At 45.1% G+C, this 21,498-nt stretch overlaps 1 protein-coding gene across 13 annotated transcripts in view; it reads right to left on the bottom strand.

The window, feature by feature from the left end:
* The window catches only part of LOC100651096 (forkhead box protein P1), a 216,643-nt gene that overhangs the window by 154,884 nt on the left and 40,261 nt on the right, over positions 1-21,498 (bottom strand). For 2 of the 13 annotated variants that reach the window (XM_048411480.1, XM_012315304.3), the window contains exon 2: positions 4,521-4,574. The exons of the other annotated variants lie outside the window; for them this stretch is intronic. The gene's annotated coding sequence lies outside the window, so the exon portion shown is untranslated. The remainder of the gene's footprint in view (positions 1-4,520; positions 4,575-21,498) is intronic. 13 annotated transcript variants of the gene reach the window in all.

Genomic DNA, 21,498 nt, shown 5'->3' with positions numbered 1-21,498 from the left:
TGACAAATTCAACGCGCTCCTTCCTGTCCTTCCTTCCTTCCTGCCGGCACTGACACCTATGGCCCAGGGCCACGCTGGGTATTATTATTTTCATTCCTTCCCGCATGTCTGTCTGTCTGTCTGTCTCCTCTGTCTGACTGTCTGGCTGTACCATCTCACACCATCAAGCTCCACGGAACTCTTTTCGGATGTTTTTTGCCCACCCACCTCACCCAATGGCTCTAACCACCTTCCACCCAGCAACCTCTTTCCACGTACGCGCTCATACTTCTTTTCTTTTCTTTCTTTTATTTTTTTTGTACGGAACACGTGACTGAGGATCCTCGAGGACATTGGGACTGCTTTTGTCCGACGAAAAGATTCTTCCTCCTACGGGATACGTTTTCTCTGTTTCGGACAACCACCCCTACACCAGTGACTTTTTATCATTTTGAAGTAGAAAAGAATCCGTATCTACCAAGACCAGTTTATTCTTAGATATTTTACGTCGAAAAAGGGGAGAAAGTATTTTTCCAAAGTCTATACGTACTTGGCGCCGTGGCAACGGACGGCAATTAAAAGAGGATAAAACGAAGCACCTGGCGAGAGCAGGGCGCACAACCCCTTGAGGACTTAATAAGAAGGGGTAATAATAACCAATTTTATCGAACGTCAGTCAGTTTCTTTGATATAGCGGCCACGGCCGCACGAATACGTGGTAAGCGCACATTAATTTCCCGGGCAAATAACCGGGATTCATAAGCGGGGGTTGTGATCCCGTGTGTACTCCAGCCCGTAGAATACCGTACGTGTCCAGAAAATACGGTCTCCCGTCTCCGTGCAAAATAATGCCATCAATATAAAAAAGGCGACCCACCGCGACGCGGTAATAGAAACCGATTTGTCAGGAAGCTTTTACATTTCGACGCAGTGAGTTTCACATCTGATAGCCCGTTTTATCCCGCGGGACCCTGTCCCGTGTACTCTTTCCCTTCCACCTTCTCCACCACTACTAGCCAGGTCGTTTCTCTACCAGCCAGCCCAGGGAATCACACCGAACCGCCACCCACCCCCTTTTCAACCCCCATCTGACGACGTGAACTCACCGCTTCTCTGTGTCCGAGTCACCCCTCGTTGGCTGGCCGATTCCTCGTCTTCCTCGCTTATAAAGCCGAGTAGATAGGAAATCTTGTAAAATGGCCCGGCGAAAGACAAATATTACCGGGGATCACTGACAGTGAGATCCGATTTATTTTGCGGGATTCCAGCTACCTTCCGCGACGACACATACCGAGGGGATACCTTTCGATAGCCGTTCCTTGTACACGCGATATATATTTCCGTCCGTGAATTCTTACGTTTTGTACATCGACGAAATTTCTCGAACCGCTCCAACGATAGACCGGAAATCGTTGGATAATTACGAAAATTGTTTGTCTTGAACAAGGGAGTATAATGAAAACAGAAATGTCGAACAGACACAATGGCGATGGCCAGCCCCGAAATGGAGAATGGGAAAAACGCTGTAATTACACGGTACGAATCGCGCGCGTTCGAGCCGTTTAAAAACTTACAGCTCGTCCATTCGTGGAACGGTATTCGCGGCAGGGCGCTGCGGAGAATGGCGCAAAAGCTTCACGGGGAAGGAGAGGGGGTGGGCGACTGTTAATTGAAAACTACCGAAAAGCACAATTGCACGAGAATTATTTCTATTCATTAGCCGGGTGGTCGGTCGGTCGGTCGGTCGGTCGAACCAGCCGCCGAAAAACTTTTCCTCGACCAGGCGATTTTTTTCCTCTTCTGTTCCCACCCTCTCCCGCCTCCTCGCACCCGCTCCTCCTCTGGCTGGTTCCTCTTCGCTCACCAAACCACCCCCTTCATAACTACCCCTGCTTCGGCCCACCAGCCGCACCCCTCCTATCCGCTGGTCGCGCGTGGCGTAATTATGTAACATAAATACAATCCCTCTCGCGACGTAATTTTTGCGGTATAAGCTCAAAAGCCTGGGTAGCCCCAACCCGGCTGGCCACACGGCGTACTCTCCTCTCCTCGGCTGAGAGAAGAGAGCTTTTTCAGGAACGCTTTCGCAAATCAATTTATGGCGTAACGCGGACGTTCTCATTGTCCACGGGGTAGTAGCCGACGGTCGCCTCGTGGCTAAACCTTTTGTAACACCGGCAGCCATTGTTGTGACAGAAAATTATATCGTAATGCTTATTTACGACGAAAATCCTGAGCCGGCCTTTGTTGCCGCTTGTCAACCGTTCAATGCAAATGTCCTACTAATGGGGAAATTTTTTTCGAATCGTAGAACGTACAGGTATATTATGTTATAGAGAGAATAGGGTGTACGATAAAAATACTCACGACAGTACGAATGATCAGGTTCGATGACCTATCCTCATCAAAATTTAAATAGGTATATGCATGCCTGGGTATTCACCCTCGCCACGGTACGGACGAGAGGTATCGATGAAATCGAAGAAGCTTGAAAGATGCTTCCGGGAATTCCGGCGGGAGTATTTTCGTCAGTCAATGAATTTACAGCCCCTCTTTAACGGAGTTCACCCTTAACCGCTTAACGTGAACTGCTTCACGGCACGTGAGAAAAAAAGCTAACTGGTTCGCCGTGGTCGCGGTGGTAGGGGGAGGGCGTGTAAGCGGTCTTGAGGGGTGAATTAGCGCGAAATAAGTGCGGAAGAGCTTCAACACCCTGGGGGTGGCCTAACGATAGAACGAGCCACACAAGTTCGCGGGCTTTCTGTACGTGCACGTAGACGGTAGCCTGGTGTGAGCCCCATAAGAACATCGTAAGGGTGTGAGGGCGGCCTGAGTCGAATGAGACGATACCTACTACCGTTAGGGTGGTTACGGCGCTCCGAGTGGGAGCGAGAGGGCGGAAAACGACGTAACGCGTATAAAGTAAATTGCCGCGAAATCTGCGCGAGCTTCCAGAACAGCGTGGATAAGCGAAACAAATAAAATAAGAGCGAAAGACGAGTCGGCGCTGAGATAACGGGGGAAGAGGTCAAAAAGGGTACCTTGAAGGTAATGTGATTTAAGAGTAGAAAGGTAATGCGTTTCGAATATGGCCAAGAAATCGAATCTCCTCCCTTTTTGATAAAGTACCTTTCCTCTAATTCTACGAGTCTGATCATGTCGTAAAATTCTACATGGATATTTTGACGATAAGCTTTCGTCAAGCTTGATAGATTCTTTTCTACGTGCTACGCTAAATTTCGTTCCTGTTTTTGGCGCGCTATCTGGCCTCTATCGACGATAATCATAATACACCGGGAAAAAGTAATAGGAACAATCGCGTTATGATACAGTCGTTTTTCGTAAAACGGTCTGACATTTTCCTCTATTCAGTCCCCAAGCCGAGCATGAAAAAGTACACATCGTGCGTTACCGTGGTGTACGGTGTAACGCTCACCATTGCCACCGTCTGCTCTCTCTTTTTCTCACGCCATCCCCTAGTTTCCTGGCGTATCGTCGCCACACGCAGACCATTACAATTTCAGTTACATTTTAATTAGCAGAGAATACTAATGTTTCGCGAGTGGCGGTCGCCAGCAAGTAGCCAATGAGCGGCCAAGTTGACTCCTGCAACTCGAGCCCGTTCCAGAACCCGACCACTCGACCGCGCGCGCCCTCCGCCGCGCTCCTGTTCCCACTATTACGGCTCGGCAACCCCGTGAAACCGACATGCATTTCACACCCCATATTCGCCACTTTATACGCGGAGCGGCTGGCCTGGCGCAAAAACGAACGGAAGAAAGAAAACACGCGCGCGGGGGTGAGAACAAAACGAAAGCAACGTGCTGTGTTCCTCATTTATGTTATTAGCTCCCACTTTGGCGCCGAGTGTTCTTCACAGTAAAAAGTAAAAAAAAAGAAAAAAAAGAAAAGCGAGCAAAAAGAAAGGAACGCAACACCGTTGGAAATAAACTACGCTGTTACGCGCGCGTTTTCCGCGTTTTCTGGCCTCTCGCTTTTCGCAATTAACGCGCTCGTTGGAATGCACACGGGAGAGCAGGGATTTCTGCAGATTGTTTCTGTAACTTCGATCGTGGAAATTTTGTTGTTGGTGCGAAAGATTAAGTGAATGATCTTGATATACACAGGGAGGTAGAGAAGTTAGATAATTGGAAATTGGGGGGGGGGGGGAGATAGAGCGAGGTTAGAGGAATATTCGAATAATATAATACTTCCTAAGTCATAAACTTCCCTTGCTCCTTAGCTGGACGAAATTCCGAAAGTTTCGTATCGACGGTCGTACAACAAATGCGATTATCGATGTCTCGCATCGTTCATCCCCTAAAACGACGGGGAGTAAAGCGCGCGGTCGACCCCACGCGCTCGTTCAACCCTCTCTCTTCGTCTCTGTCGGGCTAACGTACTTTGTTTTGGAACTTGTCCAGAAATAATATCGCGCGGATTAAGCTCGATAGATATAAGATATTAATAAAAAAAAGACGAGTTTAGAAAGAAAAAAAAAATTATTGTACTTCGCGTTCGAAAAGTATCGTTCAACTCACATTAACAAGCCATGTCACTCTGTCTCAGAAGCCTGGGAAGTATACACCACTGACCTGAAGCAAACAGAAATCATATTATGTTATAAATAATAAATAATAAGGAAAAAAAATTAAACAGACGTGAACTAATTATCGAATTGTACCCTTTAATTTAAATATGTAATTTAACAACAAAAATAGAAGCTTTATTGATCCTTTCGAGTGTGGTAGTATTATAACTTTGCAAACTACCACCTGATACGTAATTATGAACAAGACGACAGTAAGAAGTCTCAGTTGTAATTCAGTCTTTCGATCGAAATAGAAGGTAGAGTAGTGATTAACGTTGTATGAAGACATAAGTAACACCACTCACAAGGCAACCCTTCTCACTGCTTAGACTTATATGAATACCTATGCATCACCGTGACGTATCGCTATTTTTTTATGAATCATTTAAAGACCATCAAGGGTGTACCGTTCCGAACCTTTCGGTGTCTATCATCTAAACTTGAATCCTGTCAGGCAAAGACAATGTGGCTACGATTTAGGGTGCCTCGACTCGTCGAAAACCATTCTGACTGGTATCCTTCGACTGGACGCGAGCCCGCCAATGAGGCGGCGGTGCCGTTAATTAACGAACTCGAAAAGTAACGTACTGAAAGTACAACTCGACGAAGCATTGAGGGGTTCCGGGGGACTAGTCGAGGAGGAAGGGAATGAACGAGTCGAGCGCAGGACGGAAGCGCGCGCGTATAAAGGGTCGGTGTCTGGCCAGACGGGCAGAAATGAAGCAGCAAGGGTTTTGTTTGTCCGGCTGTCCACCCCTTTCCTTCCCCCAGTTCACCCCCGCGGGCTGGAGCCCTCGCTGTATGAACCTCGCGGTCCCCTTCAACCCCTTCTGTTCCACCTCTAACTCCATCCTCCGGCACCCCTTCGTCTCTCATCGCCTCTCTGCTTTTCTACCTCCTATCCGGGCCTTCCCTTTAGCCCCCCCCCCCTCCGATCTACCCATCCTATGTTACATCCTTCTTACACCCTGAACCTCCTCCCCTATTGCCGTGTTACAATGCACGTGTGTATACTGTTTGCCCACATTCTCTCGCATATATCTTGGCGAGCTATAATATTGATTACTTCGAACGAATTTCAACAAGCCTCGTATTACTCGTATAGCGTGAGCCGAGACCGTCGCTACAACGTTCCTACGATTCTCTCTGTCGATCGACATATCGTTCCTCCCTTTTACAAACCCGTAGCAGCCCTTTTGCATCGAAATGAAATGCTCCTTCCTGTTCCGCGTTCTGTAAACCAGCGTTCTTTAGCCCGCTGGCCTATCTTTACTCTTCTAACAAGCGACGCAATGCAGACTTTTCACTTGCGCCTCGTTCAAATTAGCCCCTTCATACAGACTCTCTTCCTGCAATTTGGTTCCACCGGTTCTACCGGCGCTACTTTCCGGTTTCGTAACCAGTGTACCAAGGGTCAATGATTAAAACCACGACTACTGAATATATCTCTGTGCGAGAGCCGCTCTGGTTGGAACCTTTCGTTTTCCCTTCAATTTTCCACGAAGATTGAAATAAACTTTATCGTTTGTCCACAATGTACCGAGCAGGACGTTACGTACGTTCCGTGCGCAGTCAATTTTTCGAGTCCTTTCCAAGAGAAGCCGCGTGTTCCGGCTAATAATTGGCGAATGAAAAATGCAACAATACCGGAGAGAGAAAGCCAGTTGTAACTCACTGCTGTGGCAATATTCAGCTAAAAGACTCGTCATTCCGCCCCAGTAAACGGCCACACGACTGAAATTGCGTCACGACCATCCCGCCAACGTTTAATTTCATTCGCGATCTTTCCACCCTTGTCCGCCCCCTTTTCCACCCCCGGTTTCAACGTTGCTCTCCTCTCTCTGATTCGCATCACCGCCAACACCGTATGTCGCGAATCGAAGTACAAAGAAGCAATAGTAGAAATAAGATAATTGCTATTACAATTGCAATTTCACCCAGGACGATGAAGCCGCGGAAGAGCGAGGGAGAAAGAGATAGATCCGGAGACGAAAAGAGAGAAGTCAGAGATGGGACGGTGATGGTGGTAACTGCCACAGAGAGTTCAACTACAAAGTACGTTAATGTCGTGCTCACACCCCCTTCCCATGCACCCTCAGCGTCGCGCCAATGCCGCAGAGAGTTTGTTGTCGAAGCTTCGGGGATTACACAAATGAGGTTGTTCAGCGAGAGAAATGTACATCCCGCTACAAAGCTGCTCGCGTTCAGCCACGTACGGAATTAAAAAAGAGGGAGGGTAGGGAACGAAAGGTGAAAAAGTTCTGCTCCGCTATCGCTCGTATCGCGGACAATATTTTCTTTGCTGAAAGCCCTGTGCCGCGTAGAATGGGATTTCCATCGACCCGCTTCCGTTTAAACCCTTCAAGAACGGAACCCGCTTTTATCGAGACCCTTCTTCCGTCAATATTGTCCTGTACATGTTTTTACACGCATCTTTCGAGGAAATCACCCTTTCAGCCTATGGATGATGTATCAGTGATTGTCTATTGAACGACCGATGGAATATTTTACATCTATAGAAATAACCATTTATTCTTCCGAGTATAAAATATAAAATAATCTACACGTTGCGACGACTTGACTTCGATTAATCGGCTCGAATACGTGTGTGCGTACGTATTCGATACGTTTCATAGAAACGAGAAGGCGAGGTACACGAAGAGAGAAACCAAAGAGGAGACAGTCAGCCCCTGTACTAAGCATACCGTAGGGGTTAGGGATAGTAATTGTATACGTACTAAGAGAATGGGGGCAAGGTAAACAAAACTATGTAAGATTGCCCCATTAATATACATATCTCTTGGTTCAGTTGGGCCGTGAGAGAGCCGACCGACCCTCTCGTCGTGCTTCCACCGTTGTGCCTGTTAACGCGGAGGGGGGTGGGGGAGGGGTGAGTAGTCTTGGCCTTAGACTCTGGGGTTAGGCTTGTTCGAGAGCAAGCAGGGTACACAATGGATATTGAGACCATAATTTACGGCTGATTGTTAGCTCCGCGATCTATGGATTCCTCCATCTTAGGTTACCTCCACCTTCTATTCGACCACTTTCCGACAACTCCCTCATCCTCGAATTGCGTCGAATTTGTATTAGATCCGTAATAAGTACCGAGAGAATATGCGTACGTCGAGCACTCTGAGTAGAATGCTACGACAACGAAGGAATCTCGTGGAAGATTTCCGTAAGCGTAATGCCTATTCCCTAACGAGCTGTGCTTCGTTTCTTGTATCCAAGGATCAGCGGTCAAATCGCTGGAAGCAAAGATTTTACGACGCTTGCACGACGTTGAGAAATCGTTCGTAAATCTCTAAACGACTTCGAACGAAGTTTCAAACTATAATTTCCTAGATAAAATTTCAGGTGGAATAATGGAAACGATGGAGAAGTGGAAAGAGGAGGGATTAATTACGCGTGAAAACGAGGATAAGTTTGTTTACGAACGGTATCGTTAATTGGCCAAAACTCGAGTGGAACTGTACCGTACGAGGTCACCCACTCTCTGCTTATCCGACTGGCTTCGCAACAAGAACCCCGGTTATAAATTAATTACGAGGGTCAAATTCACAACTGGGTCCCATTCCACCAGACGATTTTGGAAGGGGGCGAATGTCTTACTAGTTCGCCGCTGGCTCAAGGGACCGAGTAAAGGAGGAGATGATGTTTGGCCTTCCTTACAAGGGACCAACTAACCATCCGACCGACCAACCTGCCACTTACCGAAGGATAATAACGTAGTAATCCTACCATGAGACACGGATGAAGTCCTTAATAACCCTATAAGCCCAAGATATATGTTGCATATCAATATACCAGAGACAACTGCTGTAGCTATATTATATTCCCGAGAAGCCTCCGACCAATTAACCTATCGTACAGTTGTATGGCTATAAAATCGATTATATGAAACACGAAATATATTAATTTGTACTTTATAGTTAATACGATATTTCCAATCTTATATATATTTAACATTTTTTAAAGATTACTTCTACAATTACATTAATTGTAACGTCAATTAAAATATGAAATTTCAACTTTTATCTTATAATTGACCATAATTAATACGCTTATGAATTGTAGTTGATACAACATTTTCTCAGTGTTACATATTTTAAATAATCTTTCAAGGAAGCTGTTTTAATTACATGATATTCGTTCGGGGCTATAAACAATCAAGCTATTAAACAGTTATAAAGTTACAAGATCGACTTAAATACGAAATTCCAATTTATAATTTGTAGTTGATACGACATTTTCAATGTTACATATTTTGAATGATCTTCCGGTTTATCGAGTGTAATAATAATAGCAAACGCTTGTTTGTCTTCATGACTTGTAATAAAATATTCCAGTTGAATATTAAATATGTATGTATCGTATTGCTTGGTACGCGCACTCATAAACGGGCGCATCGCAGAATTCCAATTTCGGATCGATCTTCGGTAATTTTCCAAAATTTTCAAAAACCCAACGCGAATTTCAATAAAGCCCTAGTAATTAATTTGTAATTATATCACGAATGCCGGCAAATTCGTGTTACGTTGCATAGCGCGATAGGAATGCAACCGAGCTCAACAAGCGCCAATACGAAGTGCGTGATTTAGAGAGACGCATAAACGATATTCCGATATGGTTTCAATGCGATACTTTCATACCAGCAATCGAATCGACGAGCGAATTGACAAGTAACATCGCTCTCGAGTCTCACAGCTGGCCACACTTTTCCCACAATATTCGCCAATTGATTTTATTAATTTCCCTGAATGATCACAAAAAAGAGAGAGGACATCATTCAAGAATTATTCATACATTAACAATATGAATTACAATAGAATATCGATGATCAGAATTAATAGAATTTATCGATTATCAAAGAATCTAGGGATCGTAACAAACATGGTAAAAAAGATTGAAAAAGGAAAGAATTGTGACATTTCTATTAATTTATCATTCGTGTTTCTGTTTATAAAATAGTAAAAAATATACTACAAATATTACGATTAAAAATAGTAAAAAGTTGTTAAATAAATTATTCGAACAATATGTGTGATTAATTTTAACAATCATAGCTTTAGTGCGTTTCTATCAATTTAGATAGATCATCCTCAAATCGTACAGAAAAATAGATGAACGCATTTGTGGCCAGATTTGCGTTTTCTCGCTGTATATTCGTAACTTATTCTCTGCCATACAATGTTTTCTCCTGACTCGCTCGGATGCACAAAATACGAGACACATCCGTTTCAGTGGTTTCGTGCAAACAGTAGATTAAACAACGAATAAAATCAAAACAGCGAATAAACAGCGGTTGCGTGGTGCACTGATGCAACTTTAAATATAGAAACTTTATAGTGAGAAAGATACGAGGCTATCGTGGTGGCAGGTATTGGACTTAACGACATCGACATTTTATCCACAGGACAGTCTTCACGCCCCCGTCTGCCGGGGCAAAAAACAACGATCAGACTGCGCAGCGGACGGTGTTATGAGCTGTTTTCCTAACCGATGGGAGACAGGTGGCGGCGAAAGTGGACTTTAACAAATGGTCACTGCTAGCTAGCATGAGACGTGCCTACTTGAGATGCGGCACCAGGATCTATGCCTCCCATTTCTCATCGGCGCACTGCGGGCAAACAATACCCTAAACCAGCTATGTAAGAACTGTCGAGCACGAGTGAAGGACTTCGGGGCAAGTTGATCAAAGTCAAGGTACTTCCGCAGACCCTTGCCAAAACGTTCACGCCAATAACGCGTACAAGATGCGACTCGAACTTGTTCGCAGTTAGTTCTAGTCTTTGGAAGACGTGGATTCATTGGGAAATTCTCTGTTTGGTTAAACTTTAATAAATGAAGCTAAAGAAACAGATTAAATTAGGTGCTGTTTCGCTTTTAGAAGAGGACAATTTCTTTTTCATGGTACACCCCGTTCGTATTACGGTACATAATTTAAATTTGCATTTGTACATGCTACTTGTAAGAACAAGTTACAAGTGGAATATAATGATCGTTCAAGACTGCAATAACATTTTAATTATTTCGGAGATTTAACTAACTTTGTGTATGTGTCCTAATGTTTATAAACGGAAGGCGGTACGTGCAGTACCATACATAAAAATTTGAATTTCATGTTTGCAAAAAATTAAATAGACTCTTTGCTGTTATTAAGATATATTAACTATTCATTATTGGAACAATGAGCTCAATCTTAAATGTATTACTTGACGTGTCAAATTTAAATAATTTAAAATACATTTGGCGACTATTGATGACGTTGGAATAATTATGAGCGCCGATGTACGTATGTGGGCATGTTTACTATACAACTTTCTTGAAGAAAGAACGAACAGATTGCGAGAAAGTATTTTGCTAAACGATCGTCTACCGACGGTTTAGAGTTTACCGGGATATCGGGCGTAAACTGCCCTTAGGGACCTTGTTAGTTCAATTCGCCTGAACACCCTTTTCGTCGCGGAAAACTGCCACCCCTTGTTGACCACCCCAGACACCGTAAGTTTTCCGCGTATATTGTTACGTTGCTCTGAAAAGGGACGTTTATGGAAATATGCTTCCTGTTGTGGAATTCCTGGCCCCACCAGTAAATTCTCTTGCAACTTCGTTCAAGTAAAACTCAACGATAGCTACGTGATCAGTTTTCCAGTATACTAAACGTACGACGAGAGAAAGGAAAAGCTAGAACAAGCTGGAAAACACGCGAGAAGAGAAGGGCGAGCGTAGGGACGTGGATCCATGATGGCAGAAAAGGGAGGAGAGTGGCTGATCTTGTTCGACCAGCGGTCAGAGTATTGTCAAGGTATTGTCCTGCCTCGCTTCCAAAATAATCGTCAACCGGACCTAATGGGGTATGAAGTCCCGATATCAAAATAACTCATCCGTGTCCGGCGCGTGGTCAAACGCTTCGAGCCTTTCTCTTCACGCGTTCATCGCCGCAGAGGCCCCCGAAAAGTTAAAAATAGTGCCAGTAAAAAAAAACTCCTTTCACTGCTGTCTATTGTCCTGGATCCGCAGATAGAACGCGGAGATGGTTTCGCGTCCACAGCAAAAATCTTGAAGCACTGACGATAACGCGCATCGCGTTAATTCGATTCCTTTGTTCAACGTAGAGAAACGATAACTTCCAGAGACAAAGATTAAAGGTTTTCCTTTTGTTAATGGCAACAGATGTTTAGTCCTTTTCACATTAATGTTCAACTGGATGATTAAACGTTTCAACATACGTTTCAACGACGTTACGAAACGAACGAATTATCGATTAAGCCACGTCCAAGAATGACGTTTAAATTTTTGATGCATTTGTATTTTAGTACACGGTCGTATATCGACAAAAGGAACGGTTATAACAACCTGAAACACGCTGTGTCACAATTTATGCAGACGGCACTGCATTGTCATTCGAGAAAATAGAAATTTACAAAATAGATTATTCCTAACATAGCGTGAATATTATTAAAATGCAGAGTCGAGAAGATCATTTGAATATCATTGGAAAATTTTGCGGTAGCAAAGTTTGCGACCGTCGACGTTCCATTGATTTTTCGTGACGTTATCTATCTGTAATTCGCGTAATCAGCGTATTTTCGTATGAACGTTGGGAATCAAATTTGACGACAAAACAACCGGCAAAATACATAATCCGTTCGAATTGGGCAATTGTCGCGGACGTATTTCTAATACACGATCAACAGGTTCTCTGTCTTCTAAACAATTCCCTTGAAAGATCGTATTTGATATCAAACGGCTAAACGTATATCATCTTACAAATATATCATCGTATCTACTTCTGTTTGTAAAATTGCACATTACCGCATATCTGTTATCTAAATATAATTTCATAAATGACTCAGAAATTTCTTTGACCTTTGACTGATGCTAAATTGAACAAACACTTATTGAAGTTTGTCTCTACACTATAATTATTGCGCTCGAAGTCTTTCTATTTTTACCTTCGAAGAATATACTATCTGTACTGCCTTTTAAATAATTCTATCTGCCAGTGATACCGATAACAACTTGAAATACTACAACAAACAGCCAGTCGTGAAGGCAACCGGTTTCGTACAGCAACACTTTAAACGAATATTCGACCGATATACTTCATCGTTACTTTAAATTATGCCAGGCAAACTAACCAACGAACAAAGCCATCCAATTAAAGTCAGACCGATCGAAACAAAGAAAGCCTTCTTAACAAGTTACCAACCGGCTGTCGTACACTTTTATTCACCCACAATCGAATCTTCTCATTGAAACGATTAGAAACGAATGGCAGACAATCGGATCGATCGGCGAGCACCGACGAAACCGAGCTTACGTAACGGTTATCGGAAAGCGAAATTACCCTAAATAGTAACAGCCACGCTGGGTGGCAATGCCGTATTGGACGAACCGAAGGATAGCAGGAGCCGTTTGGTGTAAAAGGCGGCGGCAAAGGGGTCGGGGGAGGTGGGAGAAGGGTGCAGGCTGGTTTTCACCCTTGCAAGTCGAAAGTAGGAACCGCGACTATGGGTGAAGCTAAGTCTGTCCGTGTAATGGGGCATCGGCACGCGATTTCCAAGCCTCTGCGCCCCGTCCGCGATTCTAACTTTCAACTTCGCCCAGAACCTAGCGCCCACCCACTAAATCCGGCCCCCTCGTCTCACCGGTGTGCCTCATCCCCGCGGTACAGGGTGTTGCGCTGTGACTTATCGGCTCTAATTATTCGCCAGCAAGAAAGCGGGTAGAGAACCCAACGATCAGACCTGCCACCCTCGTAAAGTAGCTTTTCTCCGACGCATCGTTGCACCACCACCACCACCACCAACGCGACGTACAGTCGTTGTTTAGCCGTTTCGTCAGTCGATCGCGAACCCTACAGTTTCATTCGTGTGTCGTGAGGTGGTGAGTTTGGAGATAGACCCATATACTATACGTAATCTACGCGGTTTAAGATCGTTTTTAAATATTTCAGCTTCAAATAGCCGGATTTAGATTCTACGTAATTTGACAAATAACAGTCGAGTCTGAATTTAAAACTTCAGAAATATATCGACCGAGATCCGAGTCAAAAACTTGAAATGTAACTGTTAAATTTAAATTCAAGAATTCTTAATTGAGATTTTAAAGTTCAAATCGAACGTACTCTGCTTCTCTGGTTTAGGTTGAGCCGACAGGTCGATCCTAGACAAAAGGCGAGAGTCTTGCCTGGAGTCGAGCGATGTCGACTGGAATTAGGCTGCTTGGATATCGCGTAACTACCGACCATCTTTGACCGGTGGCTACCCTCTCTCTAAACAACGGTTTTCAACGGTCCTCGCTTTGGTGTGATAATTTTTCAATTTGGCCTCATGCGTTATTGACGTCAGTAGACGTGCACCGACATTAGCAGCTCTTTTGACGAGGAGTCTGAGTGGTCGTCGCACAAAACAATGCTAACCCCGTGGTATCATTCAGCCCCACCAACACCCCCTGCTCCGCCAGCCTCCTACAGCCCGACCCCCTGTTTTAACCCTACGGGAATAAGGAGAGTCGCAATGTAAGCAACACACAACACGTTGTGTGCACCCATGTTTTTTACATTAGCCAGACGATACTTGCCCCAGAGTATGAGAGAGCTTGCCAGTGTGGAATGTCTATGGTACGCGCGTCCGTGTATGTTTGCAAAACTTCTATGTGCTGGTTACAAGTTCCCTAGCTCTTAGTAACCTTCTGCATTTCCCTGATCCCCTGCGACCCTATTGCGTCGAGGAGGCCACTGCCACGGAAGCTGTTTTCAGCTTTTCGCTAACCCTCATTAAGATTTTTCCGAACCTCGATGACGAATCAAAAGTTGCGCGTGCATATCCTTCCTGAGAGATCGAAACGGATACAGTTTGTAGAAAAAAAAATATGTAATAAAAAAATATCGAGCTGTAACTTCCTAAAATCGCATGGTAAGACGTCTCGGTGAAACTTGAACTGAAAGTCCAAGTCGCGTATACAAGATATCGCATAAACAAGACCGCTATCTAGACGCCACGCGGCCGACATCGTGTGCATCGTGTACACTTGGCTGGCGCGTCGATGCCTCGTTGCCTCGGTATACGTTGCAGCGTGTTTAATATATAACGACGATTGTATATACATGGAACGGACGGAGAGTAGCGATAGAGACGGAGATGAATGGGGTAAAGTGGAGGAGGTCGACGTTGATACGGCGAAGGAGGAACACAGGGGGGCAAAAGCGGTAGTAGTAGACACAAGTAGAGGAAGAGAGAGAGGCAGAGTGGACGCGCAAGATAGAAATACAGGGATGAAGGGGTAACACGAAGATACGGGGTAATGGTGGTGGTGACGACGAGGGTAGAACAACCAGTCGTTTGTCGTCCGACAGATAAACAACGTCGTTATTGTAAATGCATTGGATCAACATGCTGCGGGGCTTCATTGGCGGCTTTTCTTCGCGATACGACCTACGAGAGGTTCTGGTTGTTTACGAGATCGATAGTCCGATCAGCAGGATCGATTTTATCGTATCGCGTCCGCCTCCCCAGGCGGAGAGAAACAATCGTTGTAACGCGCGCGTTGTACCGGGCCCGGTTCCTTTCTCTCTTTTTAGATTTCCGCGTATCCAAAGACCTCTCGTACCTCTGCCTCTCGTTTACGTTCCGTCCTTCTCTTTGTCTCTTTCTCGTCTGTCCGCCCGTTCGTCTCGCTCGTCGGATGGATTCGAGAGAACGTATAGAGAATAACAAGGCGGATCACGTGACGCAGGTACAGATGCGTCGAAATTACACACCGGACACCGTCGTTTCGCGTACAAAATATTTGTTCCAGTATAATATATACTGATTCGCAGTCGCGCGTACGACGCAGTGTTTTTCCATTACACCCACGAGGCAAATGCTCCGCACGATCCGTAAATCATGCCCCCCGGAACAGATCAAAAATACGATCGTTAACGACGTTTCCGCGGATCCCTTCGATCGCGATTATTGCACTTCTCACAACGACATAAAGTTGAGAACCGAATCCATACGTTCGACTGAATATGTTTCACCGTCCTGTGAATTTCGAAATAGAGTGGACTATGTAACGAATGTATTATAGAAAATACATCGAAGCGTCTTTTCGTCCCTCCAAGGTTAAACGAAATATTAAGGTCTACTTTCTCTAAAAAAGGAAAAAAAATGTAAGAAACTGTCTCTAAGGGAAAAAGGTATCGTAGAAAAAAAGTGGAAGCGGTATGCTTCGATTTCTCGGTCACATTAGACGATGCTATGACGGACTGTACGGTGACCATGAGAGCCCAATGCCCGCTGTTTGTTCCTCGTTTTATCTCGAACGTAAACACCGCATGGAATATATAGGAGGTGGCGCAAGCAAGAAAGGGAGACAGACAAATAGGCGGAGTGTTGTACCTGGTCACACGGAGAAGAAGGACGGACAACGACCACCGCCTGCCTGGCCACGCAAAGACCTGGACTGGAGGAAAAAGGAAAAATGAAAATAGAAGGACGAACGGACGGACACTGGATAAACAAGGGGCAATAGAGATAAACAGAGAATATTGCGAGGAATATGCGCAAACACGAAACTCTCATTCTTCCTCACCCTCTGCACACTTTTCCTACTCCCTTCTACTCTTTCCCACCTCTATTCGTTCCATCTCTTTCTTTCTCTCTCTCTCCCTTCATCCCAACCCTTCGATGTCCCCCTTTTCGCTTTCGTTTGTTCGAACGCACGTGTTCTCTTCTCCTGACCTTCGTCGCTCGTTTGGCATCCGCTTTTACAAGCGCACTTCTCTTCTCCTTCGTTCGCGCTTACCCGATCCGACCGGGGCGGCTTAATTTATGCCTCGAGATGTTTCGTTAAGGATTTTTATTCCAATTCCCTCCGCGCGATGCATTCGTGGCGAGAATCAACTACTTAACGACGAGCTCTGTCATCGTCTCTACTATTTGCCCGCTTTTTTCCCTCCGCGAACGCTTTCGTCCTCACACGCGCAATTTATAGCTCGTCGTGTCGAGGTTCATTAAAATTAAACACCGTCGCGCTTGTTTTCCTTATTTTCGTACAGTCGCGAAGAAGACTGGAAACGGAAAGAACGCAAAATCGGGTCAACGTTAACGGCATTCTCGATGTCTCGAAAAAGAAGGGTCGTACCGTTTTCGACGCGATCTTTCATTCCGATGATTGATGCGCGCCAGGGCTTTTCTTCAATTAGCAGACGCTCTCCTTTTCCCCGTTCACCCTCCCTCCCTACTTCTCTGATTCGATTACAGGGCCGTTCATTATGCCGATGAATTTAAAAATATACAAACATCATTATTCATCGTGGCGAGAAAATAAATTTCCTTCGAACTGATGAAAAACAAGCCACGGACTGATCTTTATTCCGTAATCTCGTTCCTGTACTATTCAAAAAAGAAAAAGACTATCCTCACCTTCCTTTACCTCGAGCATTACCAACATTATCGACGTGATATACGAGACGTCGTGGAATACCGGTGTGAAAAATCGAACAGTCGCGTTTCAATCGTGCCATTTCTCGGTCGGTTACGAGGTTCGATATGAAGGTGTCCGAAAAATTCGTAGTGTCCACCACTCAGGTCCACGGAGTGGCGATATAGGGGCGAGACACGGAAGGGAATGAATGCAGACGGGACAGGTAAGGTATTTGACGGTCTATGGGACCGGGGGCACGTCGAGGGCAGACTATATAATTTCCCTTGAGGGAGATCGGGATGGGCGATACGAGGTCGGAAGGGGTAGCGAAAAGAGGGGGCCAGGGGTGTGAGGGAGATCAGCGTGTTTTCCAGGTGGAGAGGTGTGCTGTGCTCATCCGCGAGCCCATCAACGCAACCATCCTCCGACAATCGATTATTATCTTTCCAATTTGCATAGCAACCGAGCTCTTGTTCAAATCTGCACCCCCTGTTTCGACCCCTTCGGCAACCCCTTGCAAATCCTACTTCGCTGCTGCGACTCCTCGTTCGGTATCGTTTCTGTAACGTGCTCTACCTTTTTTTTTTTCCTCTCCTCTTTTTCTCTCCTCTTCAATCGAGCCGAGCGTGTTCGCGTTCGATCGTCTTTCGCAGGGATAGCTTTTCGACGTTCCCGTGAACCAATCTGTTTGGGGATTTTCTAGGAGAATGACACGTTCCAGTGACGTTCTACGGATCGATTGAATATCAAGGGACGAGAAAGATACGAATTTAGAATTTTTTTCCTAAAGAATGTGAGAAGAACAATAAGGTTGGTGAGGTCGCGCGGTAGGAAAGTAGCTGACAACTTTGGCTTTCCGGGATCTTTTCTTTTAGCGCCCTTGAAGAATGGACGCGTCACGCTGGTGGGTGGCTTGAAGAAAGGGAGGGTGAAACCCCTCCTTTATAAAATCTTTGACGCGTCGCACGGCGAACTACCGGCGTGGCAGTCATTAATAACTTTTAGGTGGCAGATTTTGCGCGTATTAATCCACCATATTATACCGCGAGTCTGCAGCCGTCCTCTGCCATCAGTCCCCTTCTTGCTTTTGCCTGCTTGGGTTCCGTCCACACTCTCTCCCCCTTATAACCAAGAGGGCGACCGGATAGCTGAGTCGACGTCTCCTTAATGAAAAATCTGAATCCCGAGTCCGCCTTTTCTTTCACCCACTATTCTCCACGGATTCTCGATCCTCTGCTAATGGTAATGACCGTCGCGGAATCGTGAAACTCACTGGTAAAAAGTGTTAAATCTCAAGCGTTTTCTTTCTTCTCCTCTTGCACTGTAACCTGGCTTCGTTCCTTGTCCCAACAGCGATATTCGCTGGAAATACGACGGATAAATCTAAGAAATTTCCGGACGATATAGCTTCCTGGTATCTAGACTTGAATTTAGTTTATCGTCTTGGCAAAACCTGGCCATGCACACCAGTATTTATATCCATCGTTTAGGCAAACAACTTGGACTTTTCTCATTCCTCCATTCGCAAGAACAGCCACCAAAGGCTCGCGTAACATGCTCGCGTGGCAAATTAACAAACGTCGGGGGAATGAGACGACTCTCGGTTCCACCTTCTACGATATTACCTTGCTTTGACCCCCGTCAACCCCCTTCGGCGTTTCATATACAGAGACGTATACACACACTCTTTCTCCCATCATAGCGAGAAGGTATATTGTCGAGCGGCAGCGAAGGTAGACCGAGCAAATTTCGTGTACAATTAGAAGGCTTTTGTAGAAGCTAAACTGCTAATAGCCGCTGAAGAAGGAAGCGCCGTCTCTTACTTCTCCGCCGCTACGTTTCAGCCACCCCTCGTCTCGTCTCTTCACCACCGTGCGCACCTCATTTCGCGTGACAGTCGTCCTTCTGCTCGTATCTACCTCTTGTCGTCTTCTCCTTCCCTCTTTCTCGCACCCACTAAGGTCCTCCGTCTTACACGTCGGTCCCTTCGTTTTCCAACCCTTTCTAGAGCTCGCGTTAAAGTCAGAACCTCGCCCTTCCTCGCGGAACCTAGCCGCCAATTCACTCCTCCTGAAAGTCCTTGCGAGGCACGCCGCACCGTGCTGACTTCTCTCGAGAGAGTCAGCCTCTCGCCAGATCGAGGTAAGAGAATTCGCTGTTCCGCTATGGCTCGTGCCAGGAGACTTATCGTGGATTATAAACTAGGATTGTTTTCATTAAACCTGGCGTTCAGTGCGTTCAACCAACCCCTTGTTCGCACCCTTTTCGGCGGGCGAGCGAGTGTGTGCCTTATTGAGTGTCGTAAGAATCTCGTCTGGCGGTGTTCGCATTTGTACGTACATCCCTTAATCGCTAAGGGCGAGCTACTGTCTTTGCTATATTGAATTTTTTATGATTTCGTAATTTTCGATACGATTTAAAGACAAGGGTTGATTTAAAGCCTGCGATATTTAGTCTTCTTGGTACTTTTATTATCAGCAAATCCAGTAAAAATTCGAAGTAAAAACGAACGATAAGAATCGTTTCACGACTGTTCTACGAATAGACAACCGTTTCTCATTTTTCTGCCTACGTATCAGCGTTGCAAGAATGCCGGTAGATAAAGTAGCCGCGAAGCGGAACGAAGAACGAGATAGAGGCTAAGAACTAAGCAGAAGAAGGCGTGACGATAACTGGGCTAATGTGCAATAATGAACACGGTTGCTTATCAAATGGCCCTGACGGTTCTCTTCCTGCTGCTTCTTTAACTCACGCCAGTTTCTTTCATGAACCGCGAAACTTGCTCGTAACAACGTCTAACGATCGTTACTCTCGGCCCATTATTTAATATTTTACCTCGCCGAGTCTTTCGTTTCGCATCGTTTCCTCGTCCTTTGATATCGTTAATTAAAATTCTACCTTCGTTAGCCAATCGGAGACGTCACGGCACAGAAAGATGGAATCTTACAAGGCAAACAGACCGATCTTCTGCTCGACGTGCAACACACTCCAACCTCAAACGAAATACGTTCGTTATTGGTTCCCTGTATACGCGGCTCATGTAAGACCAACACCAAAGACGTGTATGTAAGAGCACGTACATACGTATATGTACATATACTATGCATATGGAGTTCCTCGTGCTAAGAATAGGTAACATACAGACGGTCAGATATAGCTAGGACTTTGTGCCTATAAGCGAGCAGGTCATTGGCATTAGGGGTTGGAAGGGTGTGCATTTGCACGACGTGTGTACTCGTATGCGATTTAGTTCCTCCGTGGCCGGTTGCCTTCCGATACCGGTTGCCAGTATCGGCCACGTTTTGTACTCCAATTGGAACACAGTCAACTTGCCAGATACGCGGAGGGGGTAGGCGAGGGCTGATAAAAATGGGGAAAAAAGAACGAGCAGAATCCCAGGCAGCGAAAGTTCCCAGGTGATTGGTCGTGGGAAATATCGCGGTTAGGAGGCGACTGATAAAGTGGATCGATGAGTCGATGCGGAACACCGAATATTTGCCGGTATTCGACGGTGTGCGCAAATTTTGCACACAGGTATAAATAGGCGGAACTTTTGCAGCCACATGAATAACGGAGATATATATCGTTCGTACTGTCTGAGAATCGAGAAATCCATGCACGTTGCAGAACAATTAATCCATTAGTCTCGTTCGAGTTGTTGCAAAAATAAATTCGGAACGGTCTTACGATCGATGGAAATCAAATTTGTTACAGATTTCAATAAATACATACAAAAGTATTATGGTTGACATGGTTGTTTCCATTTCTTTACTCGTTCGACAGAAAGCTAAACTTAACCGGTCAATCGGCGCTTCTATATCGTTTTCTATAGATTGGTGACGAGAGCAACAGTTAACATCAGGCTAAACCCAGGTTGATACTGGTTTACAGATATCAAGTATGTCCAGTTTACGATCGATACAACCGTTCATACGACGCTGGAATTAGAATGGTTTAGAGGGTAAAATTGCACCTGTGTTACGACTGATATTTTATCTCGCTTTTTATTTTACCCTTCTTCCTATCTTTTCCCTCGTATCCACGTACACGAACGTGTGTGTGTTATTCGTCCAACAATTCCGGTGAATTTAATTGTTTGATTATTAACGCTTTCGGGGTATCCCATCGGTGATATAAAGCGCGCGAAATAACGCTAGTAAATTATCAAAAATTGCCGTTGCGGCCGGGGCTACTGCAAAATATAAATTCTCACGCAATTTTGATACCGTCCAGATGAATATTTCGAGAGCCGCATCGATAATAATCAGAATTTTAAAAGGCACAATTAATTGATTGTAACGCGGTGCATCAAAGGTTAATGTTATACGCTAGTTACATACGTATTACCAGCCTGGCAAACGCGAGTAACGCTAGGAATTCATCATTATTGGTACGTAGGTATGTAGAATGCCGTATCGCAGATTAAATACACTGGACGGTGCGTGCGCGTGCGATAAAACCGTGCCATCCACGGTGATATATTATTTTTATTCATTTATATACCGCATAAA

Source organism: Bombus terrestris, chromosome 13 (genome assembly GCF_910591885.1).
Source record: "Bombus terrestris chromosome 13, iyBomTerr1.2, whole genome shotgun sequence".
Lineage (NCBI taxonomy): Eukaryota > Metazoa > Arthropoda > Insecta > Hymenoptera > Apidae > Bombus > Bombus terrestris.
Note: the sequence above shows the minus strand (reverse complement) of the source record. Positions and strands in the feature narration are given on the sequence as shown.